Below are 17,344 nucleotides of genomic sequence, written 5' to 3' on the forward strand. Positions count from 1 at the left end.
TTGAGAATAATTACAACCTCAATAAACAGAATTTGAAGCAGATGGCAAAAAATAGATGCATGACACATTTTTGGTTTTGTGACTGCAGAATAATCACATTCATCTTCAGCTCTGTCTACAATAGTATTACTGCATACATACAAAACTAGATTACCAATACTAATATGGTTAAATCTCACCAAAAGATAGAAAGCAGATTTTAATTTAGAATTAAGTACATTTATTCATTTCTTACTGCCAGTAAAACACATGTGAATAATTTACTATAGGCAGAGACCTAATCTGATGTAACCAAATCAATATCTGCTGTATAAACTGCTGAAAAACTCTTTTGCTTTATTTTGTCAAGGTTATGTTTACCTTTGCAACTACAATTTTTTATTTCTACAAAAACGTAAATGGAATCTGACAGTAAGATAAACCTCCATAAAACTGCATATATGGGCCTGCAGGTTTTTGAAAGTTAAATCGACTGACACCTTTATATCTTTATCTGCTGTTGCATTCCGATGAAATTAGCATTTTAAATCATATGCAAAGGAAGTGTTAAATCATTTGAGCTTGAGAGAGCACTTCCTGAGCCCCTGTGGTTGTTTACAAAGCCAGAATCAGCCTCTCTAGTGTGATTGATAGCTTCTGTGTGCAGTCAGGCAATAAGCTATTAATCAAGTTAAAAGAGGCTGGAGCTTGGGATGTGCTGTGTCACTCCCAGATCACTTAACACCTGATTGTCATATGAATTAAAAATCTGATTTCTCCAAAATGCAGCAACAGATAGAGCATATGAAGTGCCCATTGATTTTACATTTTAAAAACCTGCATGCTCATATATGTGGTTTGGTGGAAGGGGTCAATCTTCCTAACAGATTCCCTTTAAAGTGTTACTGTTTTTTTTAGAATAAACCCGGCACCTGTGAATAACGTGAACTTTGCTGCTATTCACAGATGACGGAGACAGTTTCGAGGAACGTGGACTGCATCGGACCTGCGTGGCAACATTTTGGGCAATAAATTGGTGAACAAGGGAGTGTTCATTGTCTTTATTTTAATTTTTATGTCTTTCAGGTATCCTTTCTGGACTATTTCAGATTTGTTGGAATACTAACGACTTGCAAGGATTTTTTTCCAATAAATTAGTGAATGAGGGATAGTGTGGGGAAGTCTTTATTCAAACAAAAAAATTTCTATGTACGTGTTTTTATTTTTTATTGCCGGGTTTGTAATGGGGGTTTCTAATAGACACCTCTCCTTTACTAACCTCAGGGGTTGATGGCAACTGTGTTTTTTTTTGCAAATCACAGCTGTCATCAACCTCAACTACCATTACCCCAATTGCCACCGCACCAGGGCTATCGGCAAAAGCCAGACAAAGCACTTGAATTGGCGCACCTAATGTGATGCGCCAATTCTGGGGTGTTGCAGGCTTGTATTTTTAGGCTGGGAAGGGAACAATAACCAAGGACCTTCCCAGCCTGATAATATAAGCCCACAGCTGGCTGCTTTACCTTGGTTGGTTATCAAAAATAGTGGGGACCCCAGGTCATTTTTTTAAATTATTTATTTGTTGAAACCAGTCTTAAAACACCTACGTAAACACACTTATAATGCATGTGATTTTTTTTTTTTAACTGTGGATTTACTGCATCTATTGCAAGTCTAAGGCCTCTTTCACACATCAGGTTTTCTGCTTCAGGCGCGATCCGGCGCTTTTGACTAAAACCGGATCCGTCGAAATGCAATGCCGGATCCGGTTTCCCCCCATTGACTTGCATTAGAGCCGGATCGAGCCGGATGGCCATGCGTTTCATCCGATTTTCGCCGGATCCGGCAATGTGACGCGATCCAGCGTCTGGAAAAAACGGTGACTGTAACGTTTTTTGTATCCGTCGAAAAAGCCGGACACGCCGGATCCGGCGTGTCCGGCTTTTTCATACAATGAATGCCTATGAGCGCCGCAATGCGCCGCATCCGGCGACAGCCGGATCCGGCGGCCGGATCCGGTTTCTTTGGTCTGAGCATGCTCAGTAGCTCTGCCCACAGGACATATATAAAAGCAAGACAATGGGACCCTCAGCCACACCCAACATGCCACCCAAGCCAAGAGCCAGGAGCAGGAGAAGGCAGCAGACATCTGCAGCAGCAGCACCATCAGCACCACCCCAAATGGAGCAGCATGCTGAACAACGGGAGGGGAGTCCAGCAGCAGATGAGAGACGGTAATTATCAAATCCCCCATTCCTCCAAACTAGGGCTATGGAATATCAAGATATTCATTGGCCCTTTGTTTCTCTTTATTCAACAGCCGCCCAATAGATGCAGCAGCAGCAGCAATGGCAGCAGCAGAAACACCACCCACAGCCATGGAATCTGGCCATGAGGAAGACAGCACATCTTCTGGGAGCCCTCCCTCGCATCGTCAGCGTTTGACGGTAAGTTTTTATTTCCAAAATCCATCATCTCTGTAATATATGTGTATTCATTGCCTTTTATTTCAAAACAGGAATCACAAGATGAAGAGGAGCTCCCAGAAGAAGAAGGAAGGGGTGGACAGACACTTGGAGTGGGCTCACAATTGGTAAGTTTTTTGCATCAAACGCAGAAACACATCACACTACACACAACACATAGAAAACAATGTTCTGCAGACCACACACAGCAAACAAATGCCTACATCCAAAGACATAACATTTTTTGTTTTCTTCTCTAGTCTTCCCAATCTGGTGCTCGGCCAAGAGGTCCTCGCAGTGCCTCCCAGGGTCGTCGGCGACAGCAACGCGGCGGTCACCAGCGTGTAAGTATAAATATTTTTGCTTTGTTTTTTTTGCACTTTTTATTTCATTTCTTTTGTGGAGGCTAATTATGTTATTTTTGTCTTTTTCTTTAACAGCCTTTACAGCGTGCTCCCGACTCTGACGGTGAGGATGGAGGGATTGATGTGGACCGCCTCATCGATCTCGTCAGAGAAAGGGAGCCGCTCTGGAATATGGCTGACCGACGCCACGCTGACCTGATCGTTACCCAACGACTCTGGGAGTAAATCTGTTCGCTCCTTGTGGACCGCTGGGAGGACCTCGATGCTCGGGCCCAGATTAAAGAGCGTAAGTATATACAGTACCGGTTGCTTGATTTAAACCAGTGTTTCCCGAACTCCAGTCCTCGTGGTCCCCACGGATCATGTGTTCAGGATTTCTATTTACTTTGGAAATCCTGAAAACATGACCCCTGGGGACCATGAGGACTGGAGTTTGGGAAACACTGATGTTGTATACTAACCACTTTGTCCTTTCTCGTTTCAGGGGAGAGAATTGTGAAGCGGTGGCGGTCTGTGAGGGATCGTTTCAAGAAGGAGTTCAATAAAGAGATGCGGGCCCCGAGTGGATCTGGAGGACGCAGGAGCAAGTACAAGTACGCACGAGCCCTGTCGTTCCTCCGGGAGACAATGCTCACCAGAAGGTAAATATTACACACCACATGTGACAAAAAAATGTTTAGATGTAACTTTTTTTTTTCAGCCAGGGCCATACCATGTCACTATTTTAATTGTTTTTTTTTCTCTTTATTCCACAGCACGGTGAGCAGCACTCGGGAGCCTGCACGATTGGACCCTTCTGAGGCGATCCCTGAGGAGACCGGCACCGAGGGACACTTCGACCGCCCCGGTACATCTTCCCAGCCTTCCCACACATTCGACCCATCTGTCCCATCCACCAGCACAGGAGCATCGTGGCCGCCTACATTACATGAAGCTGCTGGTGAGGAGATTGCTTTCCTTTTACCCCACCCTTCTGCCCCTGCCACCTCTAGTACACCTGCGGGTACTGGGCGGCAGCGGCAGAGGGGTCAGGAAAAGACTTATGCGCCAGAGTTCTTGCATCTGAATGCATCTTTCCAGAACTGTCTAAAAGTCTTGTCAGAGCAAATCTCCGCAGGCTATCAGCAGATCAACTCCAGCATTCTGGAGGTGAAGACACTTCTGCAAACCATGCATTCAGAAGCAAGATCTTCGCCAAACCACACCTTTTTCAGGTCTGTTGTGGAGCGCATGGAACGCTCTCTCCTGCCCAGCAGATGCATGTAATGCATTCATGCCACGCTGCTCTCCAGCAAGTTACCTCCCAACCTCCTCCTCCCACCACAGTAGTTCCTCCACCTGCACCCCCTCCAGCCACTTTCCATCCTCCCCCTCCTATTACATCTACACCCCCTCCAGCCACTTTCCATCCTCCCCCTCCTATTACATCTACACCCCCTCCAGCCACTTTCCATCCTCCCCCTCCTATTACATACCATCCACCTCCCCAGCACCATCCACCTCCCCAGCACCATCCACCTCCCCAGCACCATCCACCTCCCCAGCACCAGCAACCTCCCCAGCACCAGCAACCTCCACAGTACCAGCAACCTCCCCAGTACCAGCAACCTCCCCAGTACCTGCAAACTCCCCAGTACCAGCAACCTCCCCAGTACCAGACATCTCCCCACTTCCAGCAACCTGCCCCGTACCAGACATCTCCCCACTTCCAGCAACCTGCCCTGTACCAGACATCTCCCCACTTCCAGCAACCTGCCCCGTACCAGACATCTCCCCACTTCCAGCAACCTGCCCCGTACTAAACTCCTTCCCCATACAACTTGCTATCAACATCATCTGCTCCTACAGTCCCTGCCCAACCCTCCACTCCACCACCCACCACCTCTTCTGCTTCCCACATGTCCACCCATTCTGTAGTTTTTTCCACACCTTCACCTCTAACTGTTCCTTCCCCACCACGATCCCAGTCCTCTCTCCACACTCCCAGTGTCGAAGTGTCCCGCAGCCCCTACAGCAGTATTTCCACCACACACTACACAGATTTATAATGTGTGTATTTAAATAAAAATGACCAGTTTTATGGTTTCAAAGCTTTATTAAACAAGTTTATTAAAATTTTAAAAAAGTTTACTAAAAAAAACATTTTTCAATAAAAGTTAAATTATTTTACACTGGTTGTCTGTCATTTCTTTCTGCGGCGAAAAAGGTTAAATACAGGGTATTTAAAAGGTGAAATGGTATTCAAAACTAGGTATATAACTGTGGGTAAATTTAGCTTTTTGCCACAGTTGTGTTCCTGGTTGTGTTTGAAGCAAAGTATTTCACCTAAAAAGTTGTGTTTATTGTTGATTTCATAACAATGTACACAACTTTTGTTAAAAGGTGAAATACTTTGCATAAAACACAACCAGGTACACACCTGTGGCCTAAAGCTAAAAATAGAGACCATGACAAGATAGCCAACTTTGGTTGGCAAAGGTATATACTGTTGGTACAGAAGGTACACAAGTTTGGTTGGGCACAAATCTTTCACACTCTGTCATCCTGCCAGTGTACTCTGCCTTGAGGTGACATAAAGTATAGTGCAAAATTGTCCCTCATTACTGAAACCGTCACAGAACTTCTAGTGGTAATGTCATGGTAATCTTGCAAGGTGGTTTCTTCAGAGGTGTCCGCAATGGAAATGGGTTCCTTGCAGATAACAAAATTGTGGAGTACCACGCACGCTTTGATCACCTCGTCCACAGTTTCTGTCTTGAGGTTGATCGCAGTCAATAGGACCCGCCATTTGGCTGTCAGAATACCAAAGATACATTCAACCATTCTTCTTGCTCTTGTGAGGCGGTAATTAAAAATGCGTTTTGGTCTTGTCAATCCTCTGCTAGAGTACGGTTTCAAAAGGTGTTCTGACAGCTGGAAGGCTTCATCCCCTACACAGACAAATGGCATAGGTGGACCAGATGTTTGCGGCAGCGGTCTAGGTGGTGGGAACTGGAAGGTGTTTCCATACAGTTTACGCCCCATGGCAGACAGTTTGAAAACTTGAGAGTCATTGGAGCGGCCATAGGCCCCAATATCAACCGCAATAAATTTGTATTCCGCGTCAGCGATGGCCATGAGGACAATTGAAAAATATTTCTTGTAATTGAAATATTCCGATCCAGATCCAGCTGGCTTTACAATGCGGATATGTTTCCCGTCCACAGCGCCCAAGCAGTTTGGAAACTGACATATCTGTTGAAACTTGTCAGCAATTTCAATCCACCTCTCTGTTGTGGGCTCTGGTAAAAACTCTTCAGCTAAGGAGTCCCACAGTGCACAGCATGTGTACTTCACAATTCCAGATATGGTGGAAATCCCGAGTCTGTACTGGAAATGCAGTGACGAAAGTGATTCTCCAGTTGCAAGAAATCTGTGGGGAATTAACAAACAATAAATTAGTTTTAAATCACAGCATTACATACCAAAACTGACCTAACACTTGGAGATACAAATTACCACCAACAAGATTGCAGTGAAAGTGTGCTCTGATGCGATCATATCCAATAAATGTGGCTTACCTTAAAGTCACCATCAGACACTCTGCGGGTGAAACGGAGAAGCGGCAATAGGTGTCCGCTTTTCTTATGAGGTGTGCAATGCGCTCCACCAAGTAATCAAAATTCTCCATTTTCATCCTAACATATCCAAAAAATTTATCCGGGTTTCGTCGAAGGTCCATGCATAGTGTAGAATAGACCCCACGCGTCATTCTCTTGGCTGTGATGGGGTGGATCCACAAACGTCGTCTACGATGCCTGATGCGCTGCTGTCTCGCTCTCTCCTTCTCCAGAACAATCACCCTCAAACGATTTGCCTCCGCTGTAAAATCCGCCAAATTCTTCAAAATATTTCCAATGACAACATCCATCTTCGCCAGTAAACTTGCTCTTCTCTCCAACCTGCACTTTCTCCTCTACAACCTGTCAAAGAAGGGCTGTAGGAACATGCTATATATAGTTTTCCAGTAGCCAATCCCGTTCGGAAGGCCACAAGGGTCAATTTTAAAAACCGGATCCGGCGTAATCCGTCGAAAAACGGATAGAAAAACGGATGAACCGGATGAGACGGATCCGGTTTTGTCTGTCAAGAAAAAGACGGATCCGGCAGAAAACCGGATCCGTCACATCCGGTTTTACTAAACATTTGCCGGATCTGGCGTTCCGGCACGACGCCGGATCGCGCCTGACGCCGAAAACCTGAAGTGTGAAAGTAGCCTAAGGCTGGAGCCGCCCACATCGTAGAAAAATATTGTACGGCAGTAATACGCATAAATAGTCCCTAAATAATGATACGCATGTCATCGGTTGTCAGGGTGTGGCTGTGTATTTTTCTCATGTAAGCACCCGTATGTAATCCGTATGGCATCCACATACCATTTTTTTCTCGCAGGCTTGCAAAATGCACATATAATGGAGCCCAATGACAGGTTTTCAAATCCAAACAAAAGAATAGATCTAGACACATAGAATACATATATATATATATATATATACATGTCATTGAGACACATATATATATATATATATATATATATTTATATTTCACAGAGTTCTTCATAGCAGAATAGCCACTAATTAAATTGCCGGCTTCTGTCAAATCATTCCCCAACCCGACATGAAATGACACATGGTTTACATACAGTAAGCCATTTAATTTCATGTTCTTTTATATGTCCTTGACTAATAATTAGATGAGGGTTTGTGTGCAAAATTTGGGAGGTGTAGGTGTTAATTTAAGGGGTTAATTCGTTGGGCTCCCGCTGTAATTTGTCAACCGGAGAGGTAAAGCAGGTGAGTGAGGGCAGATTTTAATAGCCATGAAAGGGACCATTGTTTTTGGCCCCCCTGGCTACAAAAATCTACCCCCAGACACCCCAGAAATGGCGCATCTATAAGATGTGCCAATTCTAGCACTTATCCTCTCTATTCCCATTGCCCTGTAGTGGTGGCGAATAGGTTAATATAACAAAGGGTTAATGTCACCATTCGATTGTAATGTGACATTAAGCCGATTAATAATGGAGAGGTGTCAATAAGACACCGATCCATTATTAACCCTGTACTAAGAAAGGGTTAAAAACCACACACAGACATTAATTAAAAAGTCTTTTAATGAAATAAATACACCAAGTTTTTGACAAATTTTTATTAGTCTGGTAATCCCAAAAAAAACATGACCTGAAACAAAAATAACATAAAAAATCACCAATATCCTTACCTCTCCGCCGTTCAGTCATGTCCCATGCTGCAATCCATCAGAAGGGGTTAAATAGTTTACAATGAGGACTGGTGCTAATGCGACAAGCCTCACTGTAATCTACTACAAAATGAATTGATTCAGCTCTGCGCAGCCTCAGTGGCTGCCTGTAGATGATCTAATTACCGTGGGAAAGTTTCTGACTTTTTTCCCACGGTCATTAGTTCATTCACAGATCAGCCGGGGACTCCCGCTGACGTCACTGAGGCTGAGCTTAAATGGTGTGAAAGTGCCATGTCATATTGGCAAAGCATCTGAAGTGCCAGAACAGCAGATACCCCCCGTATGTGACATCATTTTACAAACTACAACATCCGATGAATTAATGTAGGGGAGCAGTGAACATGTTGACACCACATGTGCCTCACAGAAATGTATACAATTGGGCGGTAAAGAATGAATATTTACATTTTTACCACTAAAATGTTGTTTTAACCCCAAATATTTAATTTTTATAAGAGCTAATAAGAAAAAATGAACCTCTCAGCAGCTTGTGCAATTTCTCCTGAGTGCTGAATTACCCTACATATAATCGAGAACTACTTTTGAGGCACAGTGCAAAATTCAGAAGGAAAGGAGCTCCATTTTATAGTACAGATTTTACTGTTATGGTTTACAGATGCTATGACCCACTGGAAGAGCCCCTGAGGTGCCAGAACAGCAGAACCCCCATAAGTGACCACATTTTACAAACTACACCAGTCAATGAATTCATCTAAGTGTGCAGTGATCATATTCACACCACGGGTGTGTCACAGGATTTTATACCATTGGGCAGTGAAGAAAAAAAAAATTAAATTTTTACCACAAAAATTTTGTTTTGGCCCCAGGTTTACATTTTCAGATGGGAAAACGCGGTAAAGTGGCACCAAAAGTTGTGGCACAGTACTGCTTGGCCACACGGTGAGACTCAGAAGCGAAGGAGTGCTATTTGCCTCCTGGAATGCCGATTTTCCTAGAATAGTTTGTAGACTCCATATACATATCACCAAGTGCTAGAAAAGCAGAATACCTCCTCAAGTGATCCCATTTTGGAATACATACTCCTTTGGGAATTCATCTACATATGTAGTGATGAATTGACTCTATTGGTGCTTTCCAGAAACAAGCAGCAGTGTATGTTGCTGAGTGAAAATTGCAAGTCTGCTATTGTAATGCCCAGTATGTTGAAGCACCCAGTACATTATGCCCAGCTCATGCTTCTAAAGAAAACCAGTAAATTAGGCTAGCTCTCATCGCTACAGAAATTCCAAACATGTGCACTCTAAATGTGGTTTAGGCACACTGTGGGACTCAGAAGGGAGAAGGGGTATTTGGATTTGGGAGTGGAAAATTTGCTGAATTTCTTTTGGGGGTTGAGGAGCCATTGCACTTTCCAAAGCCTTTGTACTTCCAGTTACGTGAAAGCCCCCTTTATTTCTGTTAACAGATGGTAAACCTAAGTAGGAACTTGCTTTTTTTGTGGATTGAGTTGAAGCGTTCATTGGGAACATTTGACATAAAATTTTGGATCACAGTTATCTGCGCTCTCTTGGCATATGCAACAGAAATGGACTTACTGTTTATGTAAAGGAGGACTTTACACTAGCCTGACAGCAGATGGTGATAGTGTGAAGTTAAATGTTTGCTGTATTGTGGGGAGGGAAGTTCTCTATTGTTGATGTTAGTTTTACTTTCGCTTTTGACTGTATTATACCAGCAGCATGGGCTGTGTGCTTCTGAATTCTTTTCTCATGTTTATCCATAAGAAGTAAATACTGTTTACTGAAGATAACTTGCTCAGTGAAGTTCTCCTGTGTACCGGTGGATTCTCAAAAGATACACTCTGCTACACGCTCTACGCTGAGCACTTACATCGGGGTTTCCATCTAAATCTTCAACTGACCTGATTAAGATGAAATCCCAGAGGGATCCATTCACTATAATGAGGCAACAGAGTTACTCTGGACTTCATCTGGTCTTTGTTCAGCCGTGTCCTTTTTTCAGAAGCATACAAAATTGTGGTAGACCTCACTTTTATGCCACCTAAAAAGATGCACACTGTTGAAATACAGGCCAAACGAAGTCTACAGTGCCTCCACCTGCCTTGGGGTTTGTACTGAACATCTACTGTTTGGGAACGGACACCGAACACGGACTTCTCCAGGAAGTCAGCGTTACTGTTCGGGTTCAGCATCTCGAACATCAGATGTTTCTCACGCTGTCATCCGCATGACAGTGCGACAAACACTGTCAGCTTTGATCAGCGCGCGGCGCTTAGAAACCCGCAGTTTACCTTGGTTACCAGCTCCCTGCACCAGCGCGCTGGTATCTAAGGTACACAGCGACACGCGCGCTCGTCGTCGCTGGTGCTGATCGCTGGTGAAGCTGCCTGTTTGGCAGCTCACCAGCGATCATGTAGCGACACACCAGGGATCCTGACAAGTTCATATCGTTATCGGGATCGCTATGTGTGATGGGGCCCTAACTCTTCTGCCTCGTTATAGTGAATAGCTCCCTTGGGTGTTTCATCTGAATCATGTCACTTGGAGATTTAGATGGAAACGTCAAAGTGGTCAGCTTAGAGTGCTGGATAAAAGTGATACCAAATGTTGTGTAAAATGTCCCAATAAAAGCTTCAACTCCATCCACAAAAAAGCAAGCACTGACTCAGGTCTGTCATCTGTTAATGGAAATATAGGTGGCTTCCACATTGCTGGTAGCACAAAGGCTCTGGAAAACCTAAATGCTCCTCACCTGCCAAAAGAAATTCAGCAAATTCTGCACTCCCAAATCCAAATGCTCTCCTCCCTTCTGAGACCCACAGTGTACCTAAACCACATATTACATTTTACATTTCTAAAGCAGTGAGAGCCCGCCTAACATGCAGGTGCATGCCTCCAGAAGCACGGGCTGGGAATAACGTACTGGTGACTGCAACATACTGGTCACTACAATGGCAGTTTGCAGTTTTCACTTGGCAACATTCATTGCTGCTTGCTTCTGTATAATACCCATGGAGTCAGAATCTACTTTGGTAGATAAATTCCCCAAGGGGTATACCATATTTTTTGCTTTATAAGACGCACCCCAAATTTTAAGGAGAAAAATAGGAAAAAAACTTTTTAAATAAAATGGTGGTGCTTTTTATAATCCATGCCTCTTTTTGCTTATGGGGGGTGGTGGCTGTGGTGAAGTGGGGTCCCAGGGTTGGTGCTGGAGGAAGCATCTCATCTACCGACATTTCAGTGCCGAGATCTCCATCTGTGCATGCACCGCCTCCCGGTGAACATTTTCCCGGAAGGAATCCACGGCACATGCACAGGAAAGCATGGGTGGAAAGGCAGAGCCCCCCATGCAGCACGGGACAGAGCGCAGCAGCCAGCATCGGGGGACAGAGCGCAGCGGCAGCACCAGGGACCAGCTATGACAAAAAAAACCCGCTCTGACAAAACGCTAGCGGCAGGGCAGGCCAGGACCTCCAAGGCCTAGAGAGACAGTTCATGCCACATGTCCAGTTTGGATACCCAATAATTAAAAGGCACAGAGGAATCATGGAGGATGTTGGTATGGTCAGCAAGGTACTCCCTCAGCATCTTCCAACACTTTGCACTCCTTGTGACAGTACCTCACACCTCAGGGCCAATGAGATGGGAGGGTCTGAGAAAACTCTCCCAGAACTTTGCCAGTGTTCCCCTGCCTCTGCTGGATTGGAGATGTGTCTCTCTCGCCTGTACTTCTTGGTTGTCTAACGAACTGTGACCTCTGCTGCCAGCATTTTCAGACGGGAATTTTTTTTAATAATTACTGTTATGAACGGATCACCGAGGAGGATGGCAGGAACAGGCTAAGCTCCCAGGAAACCAGAGAGGTTGGTAACTCAGCGAATTGCAGACCACTTATCCTAACAGCACAACTAGCAGTAGCCGTGGAGCGTTCCTACGATGCCCTAGAAGCCTCGGCACAGCCGGAGAACTAACTAAGCCTAAAGCCAGAAAGGTGAAATCTAAACTGCCCCGGAGCAGATCCCCAAAGGAATAGATAGCCCCCAAACATATATTGTCGGTGAGACAAGATGAGACACAAACATAGGCAGAAAGTAGACTGAGCAAATAATGGGGCCCAAACTGTCTAGATAGGACAGGACAGAAAAGATACTGTCTGCAATCATGCAAAAACCCTAAAAAATCCAACACATCTGATATACAAAAAACCTGAGGCTACACAACCTCACCCCCGCAAGATCAGCACTCTGGTGTGCACTGGAGGCAAAGCAAAAGATAATAATATAACAGGGGACTGAACAGACTAACACAAGCTGTAACATATGGAGCGGGGCCCAGCGCTGCCCCCAGCAGGGAGTATGCTGAACCCTTGCAACAGAGCAGAAAGCAAAAAAAAGGCACAACCAGATTAGATGCAAAGGATTAGCAAAATAATCACTTAACTGAACCATGCAGATCAGGCAGGAAACAGAACAACTCAAAATGCTCAAGGAGGAAATCACCAGCAACCACTAAGGGAAGCCTGCTCACTTATATGCTCCCAGTCAGTAATCCCAGATTCCCAATCATCGTCATCAGGTGGCAAATGTCTATCAAACTGGCCAGCTCCGCTACTTCCAGTAACCACCAGAGGGAGCTCTGGCTCAGAAGTCCGAGCAAGGGAATTCACAACAGTACCCCCCCTTGAGGAGGGGTCACCGAACCCTCATCCACGCCACCAGGCCGATCAGGATGGGCCTGGGGAAAAGCACAAATCAATCTCTTGGCATGAATGTCAGGAGCAGAGACCAAAGAATTGTGCTCCTGGCCATAACCTTTCCACTTGACGAAGTACTGAAGTCTCCGTCTAGCCAGACGAGAATCCAATATCTTCTCTACCTGATACTCCAAATTACCCTTAACAAGTACAGGATCAGGGGGCACCACCATGGGAACTACTGGCTCCACAAACCTTTTCAACAAAGATTTATGAAAAATGTTATGAATCTTAAATGGAACTGGAAGAGCCAAACGGAAAGAAATGGGATTAAGGATTTCCAAAATCTTATAAGGTCCAATAAACCTTGGCTTGAATTTGGGAGATGCAACCTTCATGGGAATATTTTTTGAGGACAACCAAACCATATCACCCACTTTAAACCAGGGACCAATGATCCTATGCCGGTTGGAAAACCGTTGGGCCTTTTCCTGAGAGTGAGACAACTTATCCACTACTTGGTCCCAAATCTGCTGCATTCTCTCTACCACAGAATCCGCACTTGGGCAGGCAGAAGCTTCCACCTGCCCCGAAGAAAATCGAGGATGAAACCCAAGGTTACAAAAGAAAGGAGACATCAAAGTGGCAGAACTAGCCCTATTGTTTAGTGTGAATTCAGCCAAGGGCAAAAATGAGACCCAATCATCCAGATCAGCAGATATGAAACATCTCAAATAGAACTCCAACGTCCGGTTTGTTCTCTCAGTCTGCCCATTGGTCTGAGGATGAAATGCAGAGGAGAAAGACAACTGAATTCCCAAAGCTCTCCAAAATCTGGAAACAAACTGGACTCCTCTGTCCGATACAATGTTCTCAGGAATCCCGTGCAAACGAACCACTTGTTGTAAAAACAAGGGCACCAACTCAGAAGAAGATGGCAACTTTGGGAGTGGTACAAGATGGACCATCTTAGAAAATCTATCACAGATCACCCAAATAACAGTCATTCTCTGAGAGACAGGAAAGATACTGTCTGCAATCAGGCAAAAATTCTAAAAAATCCAACACATCTGATATGCAAAAAACCTGAGGCCACACGACCTCACCACCACTAGATCAGCACTCTGGTGTGAACTGGAGGCAAAGCAAAAGATGCTAATATAACAGGGGACTGAACAGACTGACACAAGCTGTAACATATGGAGTGGGGCCCATTGCTGCCCCCAGCAGGGAGTACGCTGAACCCTCGCAACAAAGCAGAAAGCAAGAAAAGGCACAACCAGATTAGATGCAAAAGATTAGCAAAAGAATCACTTAACTGAACCATGCAGATCAGGCAGGAGACAGAAGAACTCAAAATGCTCAAGGAGGAAATCACCAGCAACCACTAAGGGAAGCCTGCTCACTTATATGCTCCTAGCCATTAATCCCAGATTCCCAATCATCGTCGTCAGTTGGCAAACTTCCATCAAACTAGCCAGCTCCACTACTCCCAGTAACCACCAGAGGGAGCTCCGGCTCAGAAGTCCGAGCAAGGGAATTCACAACAAATTAGGCAACAAGGGCCCTCTGGTACTGCTCCATTTTAGCAGACCTGTCTGCCTCTGGAATAAAAGATTGAAAGTTCTCCTTGTAGCGCGGGTCTAGAAGTGTCACCAACCAGTAATGCGTGTCACCCAAAATTTTGAGAATGTGAGGGTCACGGAAAAGGCAGCGCAATATAAAGTCAGCCATGCGTGCCAGACTGCTAACAGGCAAGACTTCCGTGTCCTCACCAGGAGGACGACTAACCATGCTGTCCTCCTCCTCCCTGTCCTCACACCATCCACACTAAACAGACAAGCTTGTAGCACCGTCTATAGCACATGAAACTTGCTCCTGTTCTTCCGCCTCTTCCTCATTGTCAAGCAATCCACGTTGGGATGACATGAGGCTGGGCTGTGTGTAATCACCCTATATGGTTCCTTGCTCCATCTCATCGTGCTCCGCCTGCAATGCATCCTCTTTGATTGTGAGCAGAGTGCATTTCAGAATACAGAGAAGCAGGATGGTGATGCTAATTATGGCGTAATCGCTGCTCACCATCTTGATGGACTCCTCAAAGTTTTGTAGGATGGTAAATATGTCTGACATCCTTATCCACTCCTGAGGTCTTATGTGTGTAGTCTGAACTGAATACCGACGGCCTTGTTGATGCTGGTAGTCAACAACTGCCCTCTTCTGCTCACAAATCCTTTCCAACATATGCAGTGTAGAGTTCCAACGTGTGTGAACATCACACACCAGTCGGTGAGCCGTAAGCTGCAAACACTGCTGAAGCACAGCAAGGGCGGCGGAAGCTGTAGCTGACTTTCTAAAATGGGCACACAGGTGACGTATTTTCACAAGCAGATAAGACAGCTTCGGGTAGCTTTTAAGAAACCATTGAACAACGAGGTTAAGCACATGGGTCAGGCATGGTAGATGTGTGAGCTCTCCTCGCCTCAGAGCCACCGCCAAGTTCTGGCCATGCCTGGCTGTGGGTTCAGCGGTGCCAGCCACACATCTGCCTGCTCTTTCTGAGCTGTCCACAACTCTTCAACATTGTGCGCTTTGTCACCTAAGCATATTAGCTTCTGCACAGTCTGTTGCCACTTGGCTAAGGCAGTGCCGCAGCGCTTAAAGCTTGTGACTGATGTGGTCATTTCAGAGATGGAGGCTGAAGAGGAGGAGGAGGTGCAGGAGCTGTAGACTGGGGGCAACCCTGATTGATTTAGGGCATGCAATCCTCGGCGTCGGGAGGACATGTTCCATCCCAAGGTATAACTGGGTCCCGGCTTCCAATATGTTAACCCAGTGTGGCATCAGTGAGATGTACCGTCCCTGCCCACAAGCACTTGTCCTCGTGTCTGTGGTTAGGTGAACTTTCCTAGTAACAGTATTGTTGAGGGCACAGATAATGTGGTGGGACACGTGCTTGTGTAATGCCAGGACGGCACACGGGAAGAAATAGTGGTGGCTGGGGACCGAGTACCTTGGAACAGCCGCTGCCATCAGGTTGCGGAAAGCTTCCGTCTCCACGAGCCTAAAAGGCAACATTTTGAGCGCAAGCAGATGAGAAATGTGTGAATTTAGCACTGTGGCCTATGGGGTGTTGACTGTGTATTTCTGCTTGCGTTCCAATGACTGGGTTATGGGCAACTGAAGGCTACACTGGGACAAGGACATGAACATGCTTGATGATGGTGCTAGTTAAGTGTGTGCAACGACAAGTGCAGAGCAGGAGGCATATTCGCATGAACTGTGGACAGGGGATTGGCTGATCATGCTGGCAGTGGTCAGGCTGATAGTTTTGCTACCCCTGCTGATGCGGGCATGGCAGGTGGTGTAAATGGCCTGTTTGGGGTTATCGGCAGAGTCTTTAGAAAACAACCAGACTCGGAAAGACCTAACAGTTGTACTGCCTACTTCTGTCATGTTGGTGTTACGAGGAATGGTTGCCCGCCTTCTGTCTACAGCCACCACACTGCTTCTTCCTGCCTGTTGGGGTGCTGCACCTCCCTCCCCTTGCGTGCTGCTGTCCTCGCTCTGCTTGTCCTCCTGCCAGGTTGTGTCAGTTACAATATCATCGACTACCTTGTCTTCCACTTCCACACCCTGGTCCTCCTCCTCACTTTCTGGCTATTGTGTCTCATCATAGTCCACCTCTTGTGACACTTTCCCACCTTCACCATCAAGTGACCGTGGCTGCTAAAATATTTGGGCATCGCTACATGCAATCTCATCTTGCCCTGCTTCAAGTGGACCGGGCAAGAGGCCCGAATCTATAAGTGGAAAAGTGAACAACTCTTCCGAGTGTCCATGTGTAGGATCAGTTGTCTCTAGGTCCTCGGCATGGTGGGAGGAAGGAGGATCAGGGTGAGGACCAGACTCACAGCTACTCAGACTTGACCGTGTGAACCAACAACCTTTTGACACTGCTCTACGCGCAATAGTGATGAGCTGCTGGTCAATAGGTCGAGCGAGAAGATGTGGGTGTTTGTTGTGGCCCATTTTCAGCTTGCCCACAGCCTCGGCCTTGGCCTCTGCATGCACCATCACGTCCACTTCCTCATCCCTTGCCACGCGCCTTGCCCATTTTAAATGGACTACAATATTTTCCACGTTCACTTCTAAAGGCTGAATTTGAAGCGAACTTATATGTGATCCGTGTGCGGGAAAACCACAGTTTAAATGGAGGCCTCAACTGCCACGATTTTAGCCCACAGATAGATGAGGCATGTGATGGTGATACTACACTGTAAAATATGTGGCCTGCATTTTTATTTTAATACAGAAAAATAGTGTCAAGAACTAGGGTAACACACAGCAAGAACAGTTGAATGGAGGCCTGAAATGCCACAATTTGTAGCCCACAGATACATGAGGCGTGTGATGGAGATACTACACTGTAAAATATGTGGCCTGTATTTTTTTCAGCAAAATAGTGTTAATAATTTGAGTAACACACAGCAAAAACAGTTGAATGGAGGCCTCAAATGCCAATTTTTAGCCCATAGATAGATGAGGCGTCTC

The sequence above is a fragment of the Dendrobates tinctorius genome, unplaced genomic scaffold (assembly GCF_039654945.1).
Source record: "Dendrobates tinctorius isolate UK_male_01 unplaced genomic scaffold, ASM3965494v1 ptg000111l, whole genome shotgun sequence".
NCBI classification, from domain to species: Eukaryota; Metazoa; Chordata; class Amphibia; order Anura; family Dendrobatidae; genus Dendrobates; species Dendrobates tinctorius.